Genomic DNA, 21886 nt, shown 5'->3' with positions numbered 1-21886 from the left:
TTTAGCATAAAGGACATTTACATATTCAGTGCTATAACAGTAGAGAAAATTTCAGTGTTAATTAATGGTTTCTTTATATTCAAAAGCTCAAATCACATTTGTGCACACACATTCAGATACACACAGACACTATTGACTTTGCTCCCCTTAATCTCATCACAGTATCTCGTTGGCTGATGTCCCTGAAAATTTCACCTGCTGCCCAGTGCTTGCTTGTGTTGTGGCACATAACAATCTACCATATTTATCTCTGACCTAATTGTGGAAAAGATCCAAAAGTTACCTTCAGCCTGATTAATCTAAGTCTGATCTGCTAATATACTGCCACGGATTAAACACATATGTCATCTGAAATAGCCGAGGCATGGATCTGGTATCCTGCAAATGGCAGCACTCAGATGTATCTGTGGTGAGTTTTGCTAAGCAGGCATTCTGCCCAGTGCTCTCTGATAAGGTTTTTGGGTCACATCAGAAAAGCCTGGCATAAAATGTGATTGGGAGTACTATTGAGGTACATCACTTCTGCAAATTAAAATCTGAGCTGATATTTGTAAAACAGAAGGGAAAAAATGAATGATGAGCTCTTCAGCCTTTCCCTGCACCTTTTGCTGGCAAAGGAGCCACAATGACACAGACAGGTTCCAAAAACCCCAGACATGGCCAAGGAGGTTCCCTACGGCACCAATGCCTGGAGAAGCCACCCAACTTTCCAGGTTTCCTCTAAAGAACAAGGAGTCTTGCCTTGCAGAAACGCGCAGGTCCAAGAATATCGATTAAGCTGTGAACAGCTTTGATCCTTGGAGTAGTTCAAGATGACATACATTATAGCTGTTTAAATACTGTTATCATAGCTTGTGCAAATCACTTTTTAGAGGTTTTTGGATCCTTTGTTTTTACAGTGGTGTTTTCTAACAGTGACTTTTGTGACCTGTTTGTGCATATCTTTCATCTCTAGCCACTACAACCTGATAGGTTTACTAGCTGCCCTCAATTTCACTAGCAATTCTTCCTCTAGGCTAGATGGAAGAAGAGACCTTTGTAAAATAATAAATATGGAAAAAACTTATCTACCAGCATTGCGTTGCACACAGCCCTGCTCCCCAGCTCAGTCACATAGGTTTGGAAGGCTTCCTACAAGCTGCTGCAAGGGTGAGAGGGTGAATTTGTTTGCAGTGTTTGTGCACAGACATAGTATAACTGGAAAGTAAGGACAAGAAGGCTTTGGAGAGACCTCATGAAGAGCAGAGACATCAGGAAAGTGCTAATTACAGAAAGAGAACTGAAAACAGGACATGGGAAATAGACCTCCTCTTGCTCATGCCAGCAGTGCACTAAGAAAGACAAGCAGAACTCCACCAATGATATTGTACTGGACGTCTGTCACCAATGGCTCTTTTTAATGGAAATCACTTGGCAGAATCCCAGTATCAGCTACTCAGTCAGAGGGGCATTTCTATTATTAGGACACTCAGCTGGGAGAATGGCCAAGGTTTATATTATTTCTATTTCTGGCTAACATTAATGAGTACTGGAGAACATCTCTGATTTTTGGAAGTATAATTTCATGTGTTGGATAACTCTGCTATGTTTCTCTGTTTTAAGAAGGTCAGTCTCCTCTTCCCTCGCAAAGAAACCTAAATCGAAAAAAAAAAAAAAGGAAAAGTTTGGGTTACGATCATGGAAAATCAAAGTGGGGATAACTTCAAGAGGTCATACAGCCTACTTCATACCGAAGATGCTATGCTGGATAAGGGACACTGGGTGTATATCAGTGAATACAGAGTTTTTAAAGAGTCTGTGGAGGCATTTGGTGGACTCATGGGAGGTTGTGTCCATTTTTCTCTGCCCCAGTTGCTCCCTTTCTCCTCAAAGCTGTTCATGGTGAGGATTCAGGTTGTGTAGCCATGAGAGCCTCCCACATGACCAGAGAATATCCTCTTGCTTCTACTTCATCATCTTGCTCTTCAGCCAAGAGGCTTTTCTTAAAGGACGAACAACCAGAACCTGGAGATGCAATAAAGAGGCAGGTGTCAACAAACAAACTGAAAGAAATCTTTCGATGGTGCACAGTATTTTTTACTTTATACATCCTACCCCTCATGAGAAAAGTTTAGTTCTTCCTCCCATATTTTGCAGCTTTGTTAATAACCTTTCTCATTTTGTGGTGTTTCACAAAAACAATTGTTCAATTTCAAATCAGTGATGTAGTTCGGCAAAGAAACAGTATGCTAGAGGAAGAACCATTCACCATTTTATTGTTGAATGTACAGGTGTTTATCCGAGTTATAGAGATCCTCGAGAAGCCAATACTCCTGTTAATTCCTGGAGAACTGTTATTTCCTGAACTACTGCATTGCTGTTCCAAGGTGGTGGCTTATTGGGAGATTTTTTTCTTTCTTAATTATACCTTTCTAACTCTACTCACTGGGCTTCAAGGACATAGGATTTTTTTTATTATTATTTTCATGCATCATTGGAGCACCTAAGCAGCCTCCTACGGATTCAGAAAATCAGGCTGCCTGTAGTGAATAAATCCTTCAAAAACAGTGATATTATTAGCTCTTCTGTGTCACTGAACAGACGAGCTAAATGCTAAAACCAGAAATTTCATTAAAGATTGAAGAAATATCATTTCACGTTTCACCTGCTCCATTAATATCAAATAGGAATTCCATCTTTCATGACACAACTGAAGTGCAGTGTAAGATTTCAGATACATCGTTATTTAATCACTCTTTAGAGAAAGAGAAAAAATGTTCAAAATCCTTGAAGAGCCGAGTCTCAGCATGACAACATGTTTTGTCTGACCATTTTAAGTTGGAGAAGAACATCTTGGCCTTGTGATTTTCAATAGCTCCCCTTCCTCATGCACCGCTTGAAGTATGTTAACGGAGACATAATTTTCAGGAAACACCAAGCACTTATTCTCTGAACATAAGGCCTCAAAGATTTCTCACAAGAAGTGAGGCACTCAAATTATTAAGTGCTTTTGTAAATCTCTGCCTTACATATTATAGTCAAACCAACTCTCTCACTTGGAATTTTTCCCAGTCATTGACTTGTAACGCCAAATCCCTTTTCTCAGAGATAGCAGTTCCTGGCATTTTCCCAAGGGTGTGAAGCCGCTGAGTACACAGTGGGTTGCACCTTGTGTCTCTGCAGTGGGAAATTTTTAAGGGACTTCAGAATTCACCTTAAGAAGGAAACAACAGAAAAAGAGAAAGTGTAGGGGCAAGCTGTCCCTGCACGCTCCCAGCAGATGCTGGGGTGGTTCAGGCAGTTCTGCCAAACCCGCACTGACAGGTCATTGGGTCCTGATGGATGTTAATGCTGTGTGTACTGCTTGCCCCAGAGTGCCACATGGGCTGCAAGCTGTTTCTTCTTGGCTGAGGGCACAGCAGGATATAACCCGAGTTCCTGACCAGCTGGGCCCTCTTCCCTGACCTGGGACCAAGCAGCACAGTACCATGGGTTTCCTTTCATTGCAAGGAAATCCCCACAGAAATCACATCAACTTTATCTCAGCTCTTCACAAAAATCTATTTCCCAGTATTATGGTTTTCAAAGGAAAAAATCTCAGATATGAAGCCTTGAAAACGCACAGATCTCAGCATCTTGGTTTTGCAAGGAGTGCTGCTGTTGTTGAACAGTCCTGAATCAATACAGATCCTCTTTTATCAGCAAATAATCCCCATGCCCTGACATTTGCTTCCATTCTAATTCTCCTTGTTGACCTTCAAATCCTTGTCTAAAGACTCCTGATCTGCTCACTGCTGATTCTGGTGAAGGCTGGGCAAGCCAAGCACAAAGAGAACAGTTGGGTTCCTCACCTGTCCTGAGCCACTTCTGAACCCACTAATAGCTCAGCAATGCAAACCAATGAAAAACTAACAGCTTCTATTGGAGGGGGTGCTTCCAACATACCAAAATTATTTGTGAAAGAAAGCCTTTCAGAGCCTCTCATTTTCATGTTTCATGTTTCAAAAACATGAGTTTGAGGTTATCCTGAAACCATTTCAGAATCCTGCACATAATTTTTCAAATCGTCCTACAAACTTAATGCTATCCTTCAAGAATGTATCAGTAAAAGATTTTTATTTGATCAGTGATGAAATCTTATAGAAGTAATAAATTTAACCTTCAGGAGTATTACAGTTTTCATTAAAGACAAATGCATTTGTGTTTTAGTAGCACAAAAATGATGCAATAGAAACTTTCAGATTACAACTTTTTTTTTTTGTGGCAAAGTCATCTGGTAGGAAACTCAATAGGAAAAATTCTGTAAAATACCTGAATTCTCAGGTGTTCTCAGAAGTCACCTCCTTCTAGGGCAACAAGCAATAATGATTCAAATAATCACAGTTTAAACTGTTATCCTCACTTTCTGGTGCCTGTGTCTGGGACTTTATCCTCTGCTTCACAGGTTTGAGGCTGGTGGAGAAGCTTCCAGGAGTGACTGTTCCGTGAAAGTCTCCTTAGAAGACCTCTCCTTTACTGCTTTATTTCATGTTGGCCTGAACAAGAAAAGATGAGAAGAGTGAAGTTGGGAAGGTATAAAATGTATTTATAAGCAAGTGCTTATGCAGACACTCATTTCAGCTTAAAATCCAAATTGATCCTTCTTCACTTAAAGAGCATCACTCCAGTCAATGTTTCAATGAGATACCATGTTGGAAAGGGTCCAGAAAGTAAGTGATGCTTTCTGTCCTTTGGGAGATGGTTAGAAGGACAAATACTCTGAATCACTACTGGACTTCTACTTTGCAGCCACTACGGAAGAATACATTTCCACCATTGATCTCGGAGAGAGAGTTCCTTCTATTAATACTTGAATCCATATAATTGTCTGTGGATCTGGCCAAATTCAACTTTAGTAATTACATTTTCCAGAAACGGTAGGCTTAAATCAATAATTAAAAAAAATTGGTTAGCACTTTTTATTTGAATTGTATTTTTGAACGTAGTCTCACTGAAAGCTGACATAATTTATAGATATCTTCAAGCATGTTCAGTCTAAACTATAATTTAAATGAGCTGGAAAAAAAAATTACTTCCATAAGTTGAATCAATATGTCATGAATTGACATACTGCATTAAGCAGGGCAAATAAAATTGGATAGAGCAATTATACATCCTAGACTACAAGGTGACTGCTGAGTTCTCTGAACCTCAACATTTGCAGCTTAATGAATGCTGAAGAGCTGAATGAATCTGAGTAATTCAGTGGTCTGCCTCTATTTTCTGAAATAAAAAACCTTCCTAACTTTGTACCCCTGCTGTCCAGGAGCAGTATAGTCAGATGAATTTTATTTAAAAAAATAGAGCACATTTTCTCTCCAGAGAAATATTGAGTTTTCATGGGTTTGGACATTTTTTCTACTTTTAACTTATTTTTGTTTTAATTCAGAGAGAATAAATTCATTCTAGATATCTCTAGTGATCTTGATAAAGTAATAACATAGAATCCTCATGGTTTTCACATGGTTGTATCTTACTAAGATTGGACGCAGTTGTGCCTGAGGAAACTAAATCACAATTTGTCTAATTGATTATCAAGGATTACATTTGATTTGTGACTATGATATATCCAGGGACAGACAAATAGATATGCTATACTCTTAAAGCATGCTGCTATTTATATCTGTAACGAAACTCAAGTGATGGACTGTAGCACACAAATGAGCTAGCTTTATTTTTGTTGACAGGTATGGTGATAACAACGCACATGACATCTTCAAGGTGTCCAAGTCATCTGAGACCTTGGCTGCCCAGGTAACTTCATGGAGATGAAGGCTCCTTGGTTATTATTTCACTGTTGTTGCTTCTGAGTTTGAGCTTGTAGTGTTATTGAATTGCTTGAGCTTGCTACTATGATTGAATTAGAGAGTATGTTAGCAGATATGCTAACATACGCAACAATTACATCTCTGGCTGCTGTGTAGACATAACCTTTGTGGATTCAGCAGTAGTAATCTGCAATTATTTTCTTCTGAGTGCCATGCACACATAGCCACTGCCTTGGTATCATGGTGGATGCCTTTCTAAAGTTTCCACACTGGGCAAGCCAAGGCTCTGCACACCATGGAGTGTGTTCTCCTCATCTCTATCCTTTTGTTAGGCAGCAACAAAATTTCTTAAAATCCCAGTGGTAAATGACAGCTGTGAAGTCCACTTGCAATGGAGGGTGCTAGCATGCATAAAGGCTGTCATGGTTTCACGTGGGTGTGCTCCCCAGCCATGCACCTTCAATTCAAAGTAAGGCTTTTGGTTTCGGACACTCTCTCTCTCATTTTATTTGATTTATTAGCCTCAATTCCAATTATGTTGTATTAATTGTGTTACCTTGCATTCCAATATCATTTTTACTAAAATAATTCCTCCTTAGATTGTTGCCACTGTTTTGTTTTTGAGTCCAGCTCCCACCTCCCTACCCTTCCCTCTTTTCCCTTCCCATTTTTGGGCCAGAGGGGTCCATGGGCCTGCAGCCCCCTGTCACAGGCACAGATTGATCTAGATAACTCTATGACAAAGGCAGAGGCAAAATTCCCGGTGAGGGTCCATTAACAGAGAAATCACAAGGCAGGAGCTGATTTCTTTAACGAGATAGACCAGCCCTACAGAAAAAAAAATGAAGTTATTTTAAGAGTGCAGCAGCAGAGAGGCGGCTTTCCTTTCAGGTAGCAGAATGTTAGCAGTGCTGTGAACTCACTGGTTTGAGCAACTTCTCGCTAATCATACAAATGCTTATAGGCTAGGATAGTCACAAGAGGATTTCAGCCCCACACCTAACCTCCAAGCTCTGCTTGTGGATCTAGACTTTGTTTTATGAAGGGGATCTTCAAATATATTTGAAAGAAAGTAATAGGAGACTTGCACAATATACACTTTGGATCACAGATGAAACATAAATGCGTGTATTTTCTAACTTCTGAGTGATTGAATTATCATCCTTATAGCATCCTCTTGATCTAGTTAGTGAATTTAATTATATTGCAGAGGCTGACTTAAAACATCGGCACAACTGCATCACAAGTAGAGATGCTCAGCTTAATTGCCCCTAATTGCATCTCTCTATATATTTCAGCCAGGCATGCTTTAATTCAGGATCTCTTCATAATATCCACTGTTGTCCCAATTTGTTTTCTGAGAGGTAGCTCTGATGTTCTGCTGCAGCAAAAATGGAAATGTTGGTACACTGTTGTTGTCAGCAAGAGAAAAATGTCACAAGAAAGAGATGGAGGGCAAGATACAAAATAAAGGTGGAAGAAGAGGAAATGTAGAAGCTCCTTGCTGACCCTCATTTCTTGCTTTTCTTCTTAAGGATGTTTGATTAAATACTTGGCTAAGCAGATGGGACAGCAAAAAAAAAAAAAAAAAAGTCAAGAAAATCTGGAGTCAAAATTTCTACAAGACAGAAGTGAAATGATGAGGACTATCAGGGAGAGCTATCTGCTCCCAATAAGCTATATTTACACTTGACATGCATAAAACATTCCAGGCTAAGATGAGCCAATCTCATCTTGTTCATCAGCTCCACTGTGATCTCGTACCTGCTAAGACTGAAGTGAACATTATTTTCAAGTGTAAATTACTTGCAATTTTTGCATTGTTTGCAAGACACTCATTGGGAAGAAGACACTCACCACTAGTGGCTGGACGCATTACAAGAAGATACCAACCCAAATGTAATTAGGTTCTACCCATCCTCTTTCATGCCTATACAAAGTGTTACTTCTTTTATACAGTATGCTTACATCATCTCACTCATCTCTGCAACTTTTACATACGTAGATGAGTGATACTGCTGAATCTGAGTTACAGCAGGAGAAATTACCCTAGCTCATCTACTGGTTATTTTTTAAGGTTGATATCCTAAAAAGTGGTGCTTATGAACCTTGAACTTACTGGCTAACTGCAACCAAGTGTGATAGTAAGGTACACGTTCAAAATACCCTGAGATATATAAAAGTCAAGATCTCAGGAATTGTTATTTATAAACAACAGAAAACAGATTAAAAAAAAAAAAACCTTTTTATCTCCCCAGTGGATATGCAAATTTCAGATATTACAATTGTACCATTTTAGAACAAATATTAAAAAGAATGCCTCCCAATTCCTGTTCAACAATGTAGCGAGCACTTTAAGTAGGCCTTTGTTCTTCTGTATGCTTTTCAGCACCTAAGATGCCAAGTAAAGTCTCAGGAAGTGCTAACAGTCTCTTGGATTCAAGTCTTGTACAGAAAACTACAGGATTCCCAGAAAGGTCTTTCAATGGGACACTAGTGCAGGTAGAAGCCTTACTGCAGAGGTGGGAATGACAGATGGTATCCCAAATATGTATTTTTCTGGCACCAGTAAGACAGCTGCTTCTGAATGGACTTAAACCTGATGCCTTAGCCATTCATACCTCTTCCCAGATGAAGATGAAGAAAAGGAAAACCAAAGAAGAGTAATTTAAGTTAGACTGCCATTATGGAGATGCTGCATTACCTCCAATCCATGTGGTGTTTACTCAAAGTGTTTGTAGCTGAGGTTGCATTTCAAAGAAAGCCAAATGCTTTTAGGAATGAAAGAGTACAGCTCAGGTTTGTAAATAGCCTAAAGTCTACCCTGCAGTGACACCTTGAGGGGAAAACATTAAAAATAAATAACCATTATATGCATTTCAAATCAGTGCTAAAGGAGCAGGAGCCACAAGACTGCCTGGATAGACAGCTGCCTTGTTTCCTGAAGCAACTCATGACTATGTAGGGTTTTATAGCACCATTCCTGCCAAACAGCTTCTGCTAAGCCTTACTTCTCCTGAAAACAACCCATACATCAGTAGTCACGTTTTCCTTCCTCTTTTTCTTTCCCCCTGGAGTAGATACAACAAGTATCATAAGATTTTCAAAGTGATGTTTCTGATCAACACTCATTTTTATCCTTATTATTTCTACATTTGAAAATTACCTTCCAGTGAAAATCTGTTCTTTTTTTAGAAGAGTCAACCTTTAATTCCTTGTGCTAGGAGTAATTGCTGAGGCTCCTGGAGAGCAAGGAAAGGCCCCAAGGTGATGCAGAGGTGACATCACCATAGAAGTCTCTTCTTGTAGATTTATCTTTGATTTCAGCCCTAGGCAGACAAAGAAGGTTGGTTTGCTGTCATCACTATCGACACTACCAGATTTTTCTTTTGCAGGTTTATCTGCTGCACACCAAGTGCTGGTGGTACATCCAAGCTCTTACAGGGGTTTTCTATAGTCATGACTCAGAAATGGCAGCAGAGACATGCTCCTGGAAATGGCCAGTGTTTAGATCTGTATGACCTCATCTCTGCTGAAAGAGAAAACAGATATTTGAGGATGTTTGAGGAAACAGGAAACCAATTGAGGAAAACAACTCTATTGTTACACTTGCAAGTGACTATTGCTCCTTCCAAAGAACATGCAACACAGGAAAATACTGCCTCCAGAAGACTTCTGCATGTTTGATGTGTATTGGAATCATGGAATCATAGAATGGCCTGAATTGAAAAGGACCACAGTAATCATCTAGTTTCAACCTCCCTGCTATGTGCAGGATTGCCAACCACCAGAGCAGGCTGCCCAGAGCCACATCCAGCCTGGTGTTGAATGCCTCCAGGGATGGGGCATCCACAACCTCCTTGGGCAACCTGTTCCAATGTGTCACCACCCTCTGTGTGAAAAACTTCCTTCTAAAATTCCTCCTAAACTTCCTAGAAACTCTGCACTGTGCTGACAAATAGCACCATTCTTTACAATCCCTCCAACAGGGCACTGATTCCTTGTATAAGAGATCAGGTAATGTGACAGTGCTTGTGTAGCTCACAGCCTTCCTGTTTTCTGACTAAAAGGGGATCGTCGGGGAGGTGAAAGAAGGAGCACTTTCATAATGTTGCTGCTTTGTAGAAAGCAAAAGATATAGTTCCATGTGCTTCTGCCAGGGAGACAAAAAGAATCAAAAAGAATTTGTACATTGGATGTTTTGTGCTCTGGCATACTAATATGAATTAATTTTAATTTCTAATCAGTGTGTTTAATTTGTAAAGCCTTAGAAAATGCAATTGGTGTCATTTGGGAAAGGCACATACTAAGAAAAATAATCTTAGATTTTAGATCAATCCTTAATTCATTTTAATCCTGCCTGTGAAACTACTCCTAACCTTTATAATTAAGCTATCTCTTAAAGCACAGCTAAAATGATGGTTCATCAGCTCTGCCAAATAATGCAGTCAGTGCATCGTTTTCTTCTGCGTGTATGAAACACACATTAAATTTAATTCAGAACAGATGGTGTCACCACAGCAGTCATGTGTGTTCCATATGTGCTGGCAGTAGAGAAACAAGAAATATTTTTTCTATTCACTGAAACATTAGTCTCAATTACCTTGAAATAAATCTAAAAAAAATATATATATAATCAAGAAAGAGTCTTTTCTTAATAGACACTTTCCAAATGAAAGAAAAAGAAGACTCGTAAGAGATTAATTAATATTTACATATCATTATGGTATTCAGCAGGTCAACATTTTGCTGATAGCCCCCTCTTAGGAAATTCTGTGGAACATGAACAACAGACATCATTCTTACCTTTCATACTCCAGCAACATCCAAAAGAGTAATCAGTCCTCCATTTTTCATTGAGATTCATCCTGAGAACTGCAAAAAAAGCATTTTTGACATATCTTTCATGTCCTTTGGCAGCCATCAGCTCCTGTGGAGTGGTCCATAATTTGAGTATTGTACTGACTTCAGGTCTCTAATTCTAAGATTAGGTAGCTGACTATTACTTATTTTTCCTGGTTTGGAAAACACTGCAGTTGTACCTGATGATCCTTGTATGCTGTTTCTAACTTAGGATATTCTATCTTCCTCATGATCGGACAGGAAAAGGTATATGCGGTGTGGTATATGTGATACGTCGCCATCCTCTTGTTACAAGATGTGCTGCAGAGTTGATTGGGCTGGGGCTTTTCATATATGGGGTGTCTTGGCTTGGTATAACAGCCAACGCCTCCATTTTTCTGCTGGGTGAGGTTTCTTAATAACAGAGAAATCTCCTCGCTGCCTCCTTCCCAGAAGGAGAAGCTGGCCCTGGAAGCCACACAACTACCTTTGCTTTTCCAAACTGATGCAGCCAGCTGCTCACCAGCTGTCTTTGCCTATAGCCAGGGTGGGTGATTTTGGTCATTTTACTGTCTTGCCTGGAGTAAGCCCACAGCAATACATCTTGAGTTGAGACCAGTGTTCACCCTGAGGTGAATGGCTGAATGAAGCCCAGAGCGTGGTTTGGTGTGGCTTTGGAGAGAGAAAAGACGCGCTTCTTTATCACGGTGTATTTCTACCCAGTCGGTGTTTATGTACACATGTGGTGCCCTGCAACTCCACAAAGCTGTAGCATCTGCAATGCCCACAGCACTGTGGACTTGGGGAACTGCGATTTTCATCACACAGCTTAGCTGTGTATTATTGGGTGAATGGAGATCTAACATGCAGTAGCTATCATTTACAGTTTTCCTTTGAGTAAAGACCGCTGGGTAGGCCTTTTAAGAAGGGGTGAAAAACAGCTTTGAATTGTACAAATTGCAAGAAATAACAGCTAGCTGTATGCGTGCCAGTTCATGCCACAGGGAAGATGGATATTATAAATGCTCTGGGATTCCACTTCATCCTCTTATAGTAGCTTTTTTCCTCACCGCTTCATCCTCTCCAGTAATGGCGTTAAATAATACATACGTAATTTTGTTGTTTTATGCTGTGTTTTGCTTCTAACACTGGCCTGGGACTGAGATTTTCTCCCTCTCCTGAAATTCATGGTGGAGGATATGGAGATTCTACTATTCATTTCTGAAGCTTTTGAAGAATTAGAAAATATTATCTGAAGCTCATAATGCTTTTTCATCAGCATCTCCTGACTTAATCAGATGGTCAGGCATTGTCATACCATCTGTAGTAAGCTCTGCAGGTTGATGTGCTGTGCCAGGAGATTTTGGTTGGCAGCCTTTATTCATCAAATTACCGAATGATGGACCTTCCTGTTTCTGGCTAATTATCAGCTTACAAGTCTACTGGGTAAGATCAGCTCCCTTATAAATGATGATTGAGTCCTTTCAAAAGGGTTGTTTTTCCTTCTTAAGCTTTTTACTGAATTGTTTAAGGGTATACCTGCATTCCAGCAGTTTTTATCAAAATGGCCTTTCAGTCTTGTGCACAGATGTCCTCGCAAAACAAAACAAAACAAAACAAAAAAAGTTGGCAAAGAACAGGTAATTACACATGCGCTATACTGGTCAGCTTTAACAAATTTTCTGTTTCTGCGCCAGTGCATTCACATCATTAAAATGAAAGGCCAAAACATTTTCTCCTGGAACTCCACTGACACCAGAGAATATTGCATAAAAAAATTTAGTCACAATAGTCTGTTTTTTTGTTTTACCATATAATTGTGTAAACATAATAAATTTCTTGAACAATCATGTTTTTCACTCTTGAAAACCATGCTTTCTTTAATTGAGGAGTTTGTGACTTTCAGGTCAGGCACTCTTTTCTTTTGTGTCTGGAGACCATCTGTTGCATTCTGAGTATTGGGTTATTTTCAGAAGCTATTATTTTTGTTTACGATCTTTACCATTCAGAGCTCAATTTCATACAAAGGTGGATGAAAAATTCCCTTTCTCAACAAATTTCTGTGGGTCAGCACAAGAAAAATGAGTGCAGAGAGACAGGAAATTATACCAGGAACTGTGATGCATTGAGAGCGACCAAGCAAGCAAAGATGCAAGTTTAACTAGGTGCAGTTCACATAAACAAATCTCATGCAAAGTCAAGGTTAAGGATGATATTTTATGCCTGGAGAGGCACTGGATTTGCTAGTGTTCCATCAGTCACGTTGAGCATATTAAATTTGTATTTCAAGCTAGGTCAAGGCAAGCATTAAGTCATGACCAGTAAAGCGTCATAGGAAGCTACATATGGGAGTAAAAGTTACATTATCTGCCTCATCAACATAGCATGCTGATGGGCACTGCTCTCAAAGGTGGTTCAGCACCTTGCAGGCCTGGTAGGCTCCCATATTGCTCCCTCTGAAGGCAGATGCCACAACCATGGGCTAAGCCCTGTGGGAGATACTCCTAGCTTCTGAGTACCATCAGGCAGTAGATAACCAGCTATGAACATGCAGAGCTTAATGGTGTGATAGCCTATGAAAGGAGAGTTGTCGGTATGAAATCATACCAGAGAAACCAAAGAAATTCATCTCTGTAGAACAGGTTCTGCATTCGTTCTGCAAACAGGTTGCACAACATAAGGAAAAAGCAAGTATTTTTAAAACACAAAAAATAACTAAGACGTACAGCAACAGAAATGTCTTGTGAAAGTATTTTGTGTGGCTGTTTAGGAGTGGCAAAATGTGACCTGTGGAAGGGGTAAAACAGACATAGCATGCTAGCCAGCTGGATAGCCTGAAAAATTCTCACTGTGTATATTGTTTATATAAACAGTTGAGAACACTGAATGAGAAATGTTGTCTTTGGAAAAATGCATCTCATCACAATTAACTGATTCTTTGCAGCTGCATAGTGCTCCAATTAGAGAATTAAAGATTAACTTACAGTTAGCATAGATAAGACTTTTATAATAGAATTCTCAAATCACAATGATAAATTTGATCTCTTTAAGAATTGCTTGAGCAGGAGTTTCTTGCATGTTCTACTAAATTGTGATTATGTGCAATCCCTGCTTTAATCACTAGGTGGCATTTGGCCGTGGTGGGACAGTACAGTTTCAGACATCAAACGAAATGTAGCATTGCGTTTTATACGGAGTAATGAGACATAAGCATGAATTTGGTAGCAGAAATGAGGATGTGGATGGATGCTCGGTATAGGTTCAAAAAAGTTCTATAATAAATACACAAAATATGTCATTAAAACACCTTCAAGATTTCTGTATGGTACATGATGATACGAAGTCTCAAGGCTAATCTCTGATTAAGCTTATTATTGAGAGAATAGTAACTATTAGTCTTGTGGCAATGTTACAAAATCCAGCAAGATCAGAGAAGAATAGGCTTTATTAGTTAGACATCATCCAGGTAGCAAGCCCCTTTCCTCTCTTCCTTTATATAAATCTCTGCAAAATAAATAAATAAATAAATAAAAAATAAAAAATAAAATAATAATAATAATAATAATAATAATTGCATATATTTTGGAAAGAAAGACTACATTTGCCTGCCCTTTGTAAAGAAGAGCTGATTACAAACTCTCTTCTTAACTTTGCAGCTGGCTTTCCAGGGTCTCATACCATAATCATGAAGTAACTATCTGTGTAGTAGGTTCCATATACTTGAACTGCTTCTAGGCATTGACTAACTTGGCAAATGAAGGGGGCTATGAAATTTTTGGCTTAAATGATCAGCAGTATGCACAGTTCGTAACGCACACACACACACAAAAGCATGTTTTATAATGATATTGTGAAATAGAAGAGAAAAAGGACTAGGTAAATAAAATGCTGTGAGGGAAATTAACATTTTCCTACACACAAACACACTGAGCCCATCCTCCATCTCTAATATGGAAGCCTCTTGAATATTGCTAAGCAGAAAAGTACCAGTAAGGACATCAAAGTGCCTAGCTCGCACCAGTTGTTTCTCCATACAGTCATCTGTTGACATACGGCTGTCAAGATCCTTCATTTCCTAATAATTGCAAAAAATACCTGTAGCAAATAGATGAACTAATGTGTGAAGTAAAACAAGTCACAAGGTATTTATTCACCTGAACCAGTACTCAACTCTATTAGAGTGCTTTGAGAGACTCCAAGGTGGGTTCCATCAGAAGTAATATCTTCACCACGCAGGTATTATAAGGGAGCACATTTTATATCTGATGAGGAGGCAGCTTCTCAGATGAAGTCCAAGTCACTAATTTTTATTAGGGAATTTATTTTCTCTGCCCTATCTAACATTCCAACCTGTGAAGTCTCACAAACAGCACCAGGACCACAAACACTAACTGTTGACGTAGTAGCAGAGTTGCAGTAACTTGATGCATTCTGCTTTGTGTCCTTCACACTGACTTCTTTCAGAGAGACCGCCAGCAAAAAGCAGGAACTGATACCTCTAAAGGTGAGACAGCTGCTCAGGAATTAACCCATTCACCACAAATAACTCCTCACTGTCACACACACTGCCAAGCTCCAGCCAAAGGAACAGAAATTATCCCTTCCACTGTGCTAACTCTTCGGTTGGCCAACTGCATCCACCCACCAGCTGCACTGCTGGGAATGACTCTGTCACTTCACGCTGGGAAAAGAACAACTTTGCTGTCATTTCAGCACTACATGTAGCCACTGATGTCCACTTCTTTGCAGGCTGGGACATGGAGGCACCCGAGGCCTGCACAGCCTGGAGTCTACAAAGCACTACTGAGTCCTGCATTATAAGGAGGGTGTTCCATGGCATGGAGTGCAATTAGGTGTGGGCTAACAAAGGCCCAGTCCAGCCAGCCCCTCCACACCTCCGTCTGATGTCATAGCTCAGCAATGACTCTTCTGGAATTTGTGCTTTTGTCTTCATTCTGTGTGAGAACAAATCACCTTTATCTACACTATTGATAAACACTGTCAGAAAAGATAATCATTGAAACACTCCATGCAGTTTCAAGACAAGAGGAGTAGAGTCAAGCCTGCCTTTTTTTTCTTCCTGTGACAAATACAGATTTGTAAATGTTTTTTTGTTTGTTTGTTTGTTTGTTTGGGTTTTTTTTTTTTTGTTTTTTGTTTTTATTTTTTTGTAATTGCAGTATGGTGCAAACAGAAGCTCAGTACGGTTTACAAGATAAGATTTGCTCAGATTCAGAACAGATTGATAAGGGATTCCAGCACAAGGATGATGTAAATCAGTGCACATCACCTGCAATAAGGCAATAAGGATAAGACTTGTAAACTGGCAGGGGAAAAAGATAAGGCCTGTTTAGATGCATGAGAAACAGCTGAGGAACTTATACACTTTTTTTCTTATTTTTTTCCCCTCAGGAAGTGATAAGATAAAAATGTTGTTTAGCACATATCTTTGAAGCACTGTATCAGGACAGGTTATCTTGTAGAAGCTTCTTAAGATAAATGAATTATTATTTTTTTCTAACATTGCTATCCTCAAAAGACCACAGGGTTATACAAAAGAGCATGCCAAAGAAAGCAAGCAGTTCCTACAGTGTGTTCTCACAAATAGCCAAAATCAGCCCAGGGAGGGAACTCTACAACCTCAGAGCAGCTGTATCTGTCTCACTGGCAGCCTACTCCTCCTGCCCTGCATTGTTTCAAACTTGTAAGAGAAACAGCTTAACTAATTTAGTTCTAATATCACTTTTCCATATAATAGCACCTGTCACAGGAAGGTTGGACAGTTTTTGAGTAGGAGGGTGATAGCTGCAAGTCTTCTTATGTTTTGATGGGCTCACTCAAAACAATTGAATAATTTCTTTTGGAAACATTTAGTCAAGTATCAGTAAGGACAATTCAGCTTTTGAGTTAAGCTGTTCTTTGTGTCTCTCAAACATCCTAGAAGCTAGAAGTATGAACTTCTGAGCATATCTTTATCCCTTTATTATGATGTGAAAAGATCTAAAACCTAAAAGGAAATATAATTTCCACTACACCTTGAAAAAAAGAATGATGTTACCCTGCCCTGCAATATGTAACCTTAATGATTTCTCAGAGCTCATCACTGAAGGCTGGCTTTCTTAAACTTTTGATATTCAGAGCACATGCATTCCAGTATTTGTTCATTCATCCCTCAAAATCTGCAATTTGACATGAAGATTTACAGTCTAAAATACTGTTAGCAATTACTTCAACAAGATGTGTTATTGCATTGTTCACAATGGGCAAATTATTGGCCAGCTTTAGTACAAACAATTTCAAAGAAAATTGAAGTATCATGTCTGTTGTCTGCGTAAATAAAAGGAGTGAGAACAGAGAGTCAGAAATAAACAATAGTTAACTGCAAAATACACGCCTGAATTTATTGCCATCTGTATTATTTATTATTCTCTGCCTTCAATTTGTGAAGTTCAGCCTAGCTGTATCTGCTCAAAAATTATGCTAACAACTGATAAAATCCTAGGTGAAGGGATAGAATATTTCCAGATCTCCGTCTAAGAAATCTTCCTGGCTCCAGCACTGAACTTTGAGATGAAATCAAAAGCAAATTCTGAATGACTTCTGGATGTCCAGAGCCTGGAGCCTTCAGAAAGATTTTTTCGATGAGGCCAGGATTTTACCAGGTCTAAGAAATATTTTTTGATAAGGAAAGGGTAAGGAGAAAAGGAGAAATCTCAATGGATCCCCAGAGATTTAGAAGTTGACATTCAGAAAGGAGGAATTGCTACCTCCTAGCCTTATGAAAATGAAATGCTGACACATCAAAGATTTTGTGTTTTTGAAAGCAAAGATGATTGTTTTTTAAGCATACAGCAAAAATTAAATTTCACTACTGAAACAATATTATGAGAGATACATGAGATAGGTTTAACAACTAATGCAAGAGACAACAGAAATAGCACTGGACAATGTGACAGTCCATGATGTGAATTTTCTCCAGGTTTGTTGTACCACTGAGGTAGATTTACATGTACATGAGCCGTCTTACGTGCCACAAATTCCAACTTAAGACAACAACCACCCTTTAGATGCTGTTAAAATAATCATCGTTAGAGCCGCAAGCTGTCATCAACTTACAACATTCAAATTGTGGGTCATTAATATTGCTGATGTGGTACAGTTCAGACATACTACTAATTTATAGAAGATTAGTGTGGATTTTTAAAGTTTCTCGTTCACTTCAAGAGTTTTCAGGAGTCAGTAAGAACTACTGAGTACAGAAAGACTTTTTTTCAAAATGACAGGACTCTTCGATTATTCATCCTCATTCTGCCTACAACTTGTCGATTTATCCAGAAAATACACTTACTTAGCAAAATTCATATCTCTTTGTAAGGAAAACAGAGCAAGGATTTATTCCTTCTGCAAGCCTTTCCTTTCCTTTCCTTTCCTTTCCTTTCCTTTCCTTTCCTTTCCTTTCCTTTCCTTTCCTTTCCTTTCCTTTCCTTTCCTTTCCTTTCCTTTCCTTTCCTTTCCTTTCCTTTCCTTTCCTTTCCTTTCCTTTCCTTTCCTTTCCTTTCCTTTCCTTTCCTTTCCTTTCCTTTCCTTTCCTTTCCTTTCCTTTCCTTTCCTTTCCTTTCTTTTCCTTTTTTTTTCCTCCAGAGAAGAGTATACTGTTTATGGTGTTTCTGTGGATCATTTAGTTAGACAACACTTTCACACAACGTGGCCATTACACTGAGAAGTATGGGGAAGAACATAATCTAATGAATGTGATCAGAGATCAGGCTCATGGCTGGACCTTAGATCATCTTGAAGGTGGTCTCTTACAGCACAGGTGGTTCTATGAAATATGAATTGATTCTTACTCTTAGAATGTTTCAGCATGAAAGTTCATGGTCTCTTCAATCCAACACCTGTTCTTGGTGATGAAACTATGTGTTAGAAAAAGCTGACCAGCAGTGAAAAGTACTGACCTGGTTTGACTGTCTCTGTTGTTGTCTCTTCCCACTGCACTGAAAAAATATGCATATCTACAATGTTACATGACTTCCTCTGATTTCTCTGATGTGATTTCCTCTTACTCAGCTGATTTAGGATGGTTAAAGAAGCCTGTATATCTTTTCTGCATTAGGTAACACCTAGACAATTCTGCTAAAGAACAAAACAAAACAAACAAAAAACTCTAAAATTCATTCCTCCTTGGATTTCTACAAAATGTATATATTAAACATATATATTAAAAATTTGCATCCGAATTCAGATTTAAAAAGCTGTAGTAGTGTAGCAACTAATATATCTAATGACTGCTGAATTTTCTTAAATGAGATTAAGAGGTAAAATTAAAGAGAAGTCTTTAGATGATTATTGATAGTATTGAAATCCGCTGCCAGTACGTAGAGCTTGAATTAATAATGAACATTAATAACAGAAAGCTTATTAAAAAAAACCCATAACTTATAATCTATCCTCAAGCACTCTGCTGGGGGTGTCAGAGATGTGGTGAGGAAATGTTTATTATGTGTTACAGAATTTCTTGCTTTTAGTGTGCTAGGCACCTGAAAGCTTCATTAAGGTGTGCTTTGCATCAGGGACATGACCCTTATCTACAGGTTATCTGACTTTGCAAGTCATATCCTTTGGAAAAGAGAATATACTTGCTCATGACGTGTTAAAGCTATGTAAATTTGATCTCTGCATTTTGAAAGAGACTGTCTTTTTTTCAGTCCTCAGCATTTAATCATTGGAGTAAGAGGAAAAGGGAAGAAGGAAGGCTCTCAAAGTAGCGTGTTGGTAGAGCCTGTAGAGAGAGAACAGTACAGACTGTGCAGAAATAGCAGAGTCCCACCATCCAGACATTTTGGAAGATTTTGCAGCTTCTGTTTTTCTCCTTGTGCTTGAGAATGTTTCAAAGGCAGGATTATAAAAGACATCACATGTTCAGCTCAAAATTGTAACTAGGGCTCCGAGGAGAGAGAAGAGGGCAGGTACAGAGGCAGCACACGCAGTTTTGAAGGACTCATTACAAAGCACTTTTCTTTATACCTCTCTGCATAGGTAAGGATTGCAGCTGGGCAGATGATTCACCACCTCACCACTTAGACAACGAGGAGAGGAATTAGTTAACCTGACACTTCTTTACTAAGCTGCAGACCTGACCTAAATACCACAGTTAAGCAACAGGGGTTTGTGAATGTGGGATTTCAAGAAGGAGCTGCACTAATACAGACCTAACCCTTTGGCAGTATTTGTTCTAACCTAGTTATAAGTATCAGTTGCCATTGTGCACCTGTGAATCATGAGTTTCTCAATGCATCAAAGCTGTAAGGTTGTCACATACTAGAAACCTTAGGTCACAGAAAATACCAAAATAGTATCACCTTCTTGAAGCAATAATTAAAGAGCGGTATTGAACCTCCTACTCATTTGCCTTTCCCCTGGGAGTATTCAATACAGCCTTTACCTTACATAGAAACTTCTACTGATCCAAGATGATCACCTTATTCCCACCTAAGGGCATGCCTAAAATACACAGCCATACAGAGTATTGGGTATAAACAAACAAAAAACTCCAGATGCATACATCTACATATGCACACATAAATACATACACACCACAAAACAAAAACAACTGCCACACACTCATACCTTTGTCCTTGCACTGACACTTACCTTCTACTCTCAAACTTCAATTCTCCAAGGAAAGTAGGGAAGGGAGGAGAAGAAAACCGCCATTATTTAGATACTCCTTATGCTGACCCCATCATCTTTGTTAATAGCCTTTAATGAGTAGCTCAGTCATAGATAAGCAGGCTAGCGTTATTATTTTGTCATCTTAGCAGAGTCAGCATGATTCAGAACAGTCATACGACTATCACAGTTTCCAAATTTTCAAAAGCTGTGGGAAAACGATTAATTATTAGCTGAGAGAGAAGGCTTAACTCTCATTACCAGAAAAAATCCAGCAGTCATTTGGTTGACATAAAATGTATATGTATATACACCCACACTTAAAAAGGAAGTATTGCTATCCAACAGAGATTACTCTAGAGCAACACATTTCCCCTGGCTGAGAGGTCTGAGAACAATGGAGAAAATTGCTGTAGCAGTTAATTTTATTTATTATACCAACTTGGCTAGGAAACCAGTCCTTTGACATACAATGCCTTGTCTTATAGCCTTAAATCATGCTGACTTTAGTGATAAGACATATAAGCGTGCAATCAGGCATGAAAGCTCATATGTTCTGAACAAGGATTCCCTTTCACATTAAGCCTCTTCAAATAGCTAGTAGAGAGCCATTGCATGTTGACCACAGCCTTGATCAGAAAGAGAACAAGAGATATCTGGTAGAAATCACTGATGTCTGATGGTTTTCGGAAATTAAAAACTATGTTTGCTAGACTTTTGGGGGGGTCAAGACAAGTTGTATCTGAGCATAATTTGATGATCTTGCCGAAAGTTTATATGTGAAGAAAAAACAAAACCACAAGTCTGCTGGCTGTGCACACAGCCACTACCCAGACTTGTATCAACATGTTGCATAACTTGGACATTGCACAACCAGGTAGTGGTTGCTATATGAAGACAAAAACACTACAGGGTTATACATACACACTTGATAAAGCAAAGGGTCCTTTGAGAGATTTCCTGAACTACTTATCTCAAAGCCAGAGCTCTGAGGGTCTGGGACTGGCCTTCCAGTAGTTGCTCCTACTGAGTAATTATGTATAAGCAAAAGCATTGTGTGAATAGTTATCATAATACAGAAATCCAGAAAATGGGCTAGAAATATAAGGAAACAACCTTATAAGGTTGTAAGTGATTCTCTTACTGCAGTTTGGATTTTACATTTCACCAGAACACGTCTAGATATTAATCATCATGCTAGAGAAATAGAATTCCAACACCCTTAGTTGCTTTTATTTTCAAAAGACAAGTTTAGGAAATGAAGCATCTCTAAAAAAATGTTCCCATTGCTGCCGTTTCATGAGAAGATGCTAGAGAGCTTGGCACACTTTTGCTCAGAACAGGGGCACCTTTTGCATGGTTCCTGGCCCAAAAGTTAACCAACAGAAAACTTACAGGCATTTGTAGCATATATTTAGATTTTGGGACATTAAGGCATCTCTCATGTATATTCATTAAATTTATCCATTGCATCACTACCAGCGGAAGTTGTGCAGTGTTATTACTAGAGAGTTGGGAAACCACTCCCAGGAATCTTAGAGGTCTCTTGGGAAAGCTTATGATGACTTCATCTGATGATCTGAAAACTA

General features: G+C 38.9%; 1 long non-coding RNA gene across 1 annotated transcript; it reads right to left on the bottom strand.

The window, feature by feature from the left end:
• Positions 1-570: 570 nt before the first annotated feature.
• Positions 571-4501, bottom strand: LOC146545596 (uncharacterized). Its single transcript, XR_014880156.1, has 2 exons — positions 4291-4501; positions 571-2004 (listed from the first exon to the last, which is right to left on the bottom strand). It is a non-coding gene; the product is annotated as an uncharacterized LOC146545596 (long non-coding RNA).
• Between the last annotated feature and the right edge of the window lie 17385 nt (positions 4502-21886).

Source organism: Meleagris gallopavo, chromosome 1 (assembly GCF_905368555.1).
Source record: "Meleagris gallopavo chromosome 1, MGAL_WU_HG_1.1, whole genome shotgun sequence".
NCBI classification, from domain to species: domain Eukaryota; kingdom Metazoa; phylum Chordata; class Aves; order Galliformes; family Phasianidae; genus Meleagris; species Meleagris gallopavo.
The sequence above is the reverse complement of the archived record's forward strand: the minus strand, read 5'-3'. Positions and strand labels throughout refer to the sequence as shown.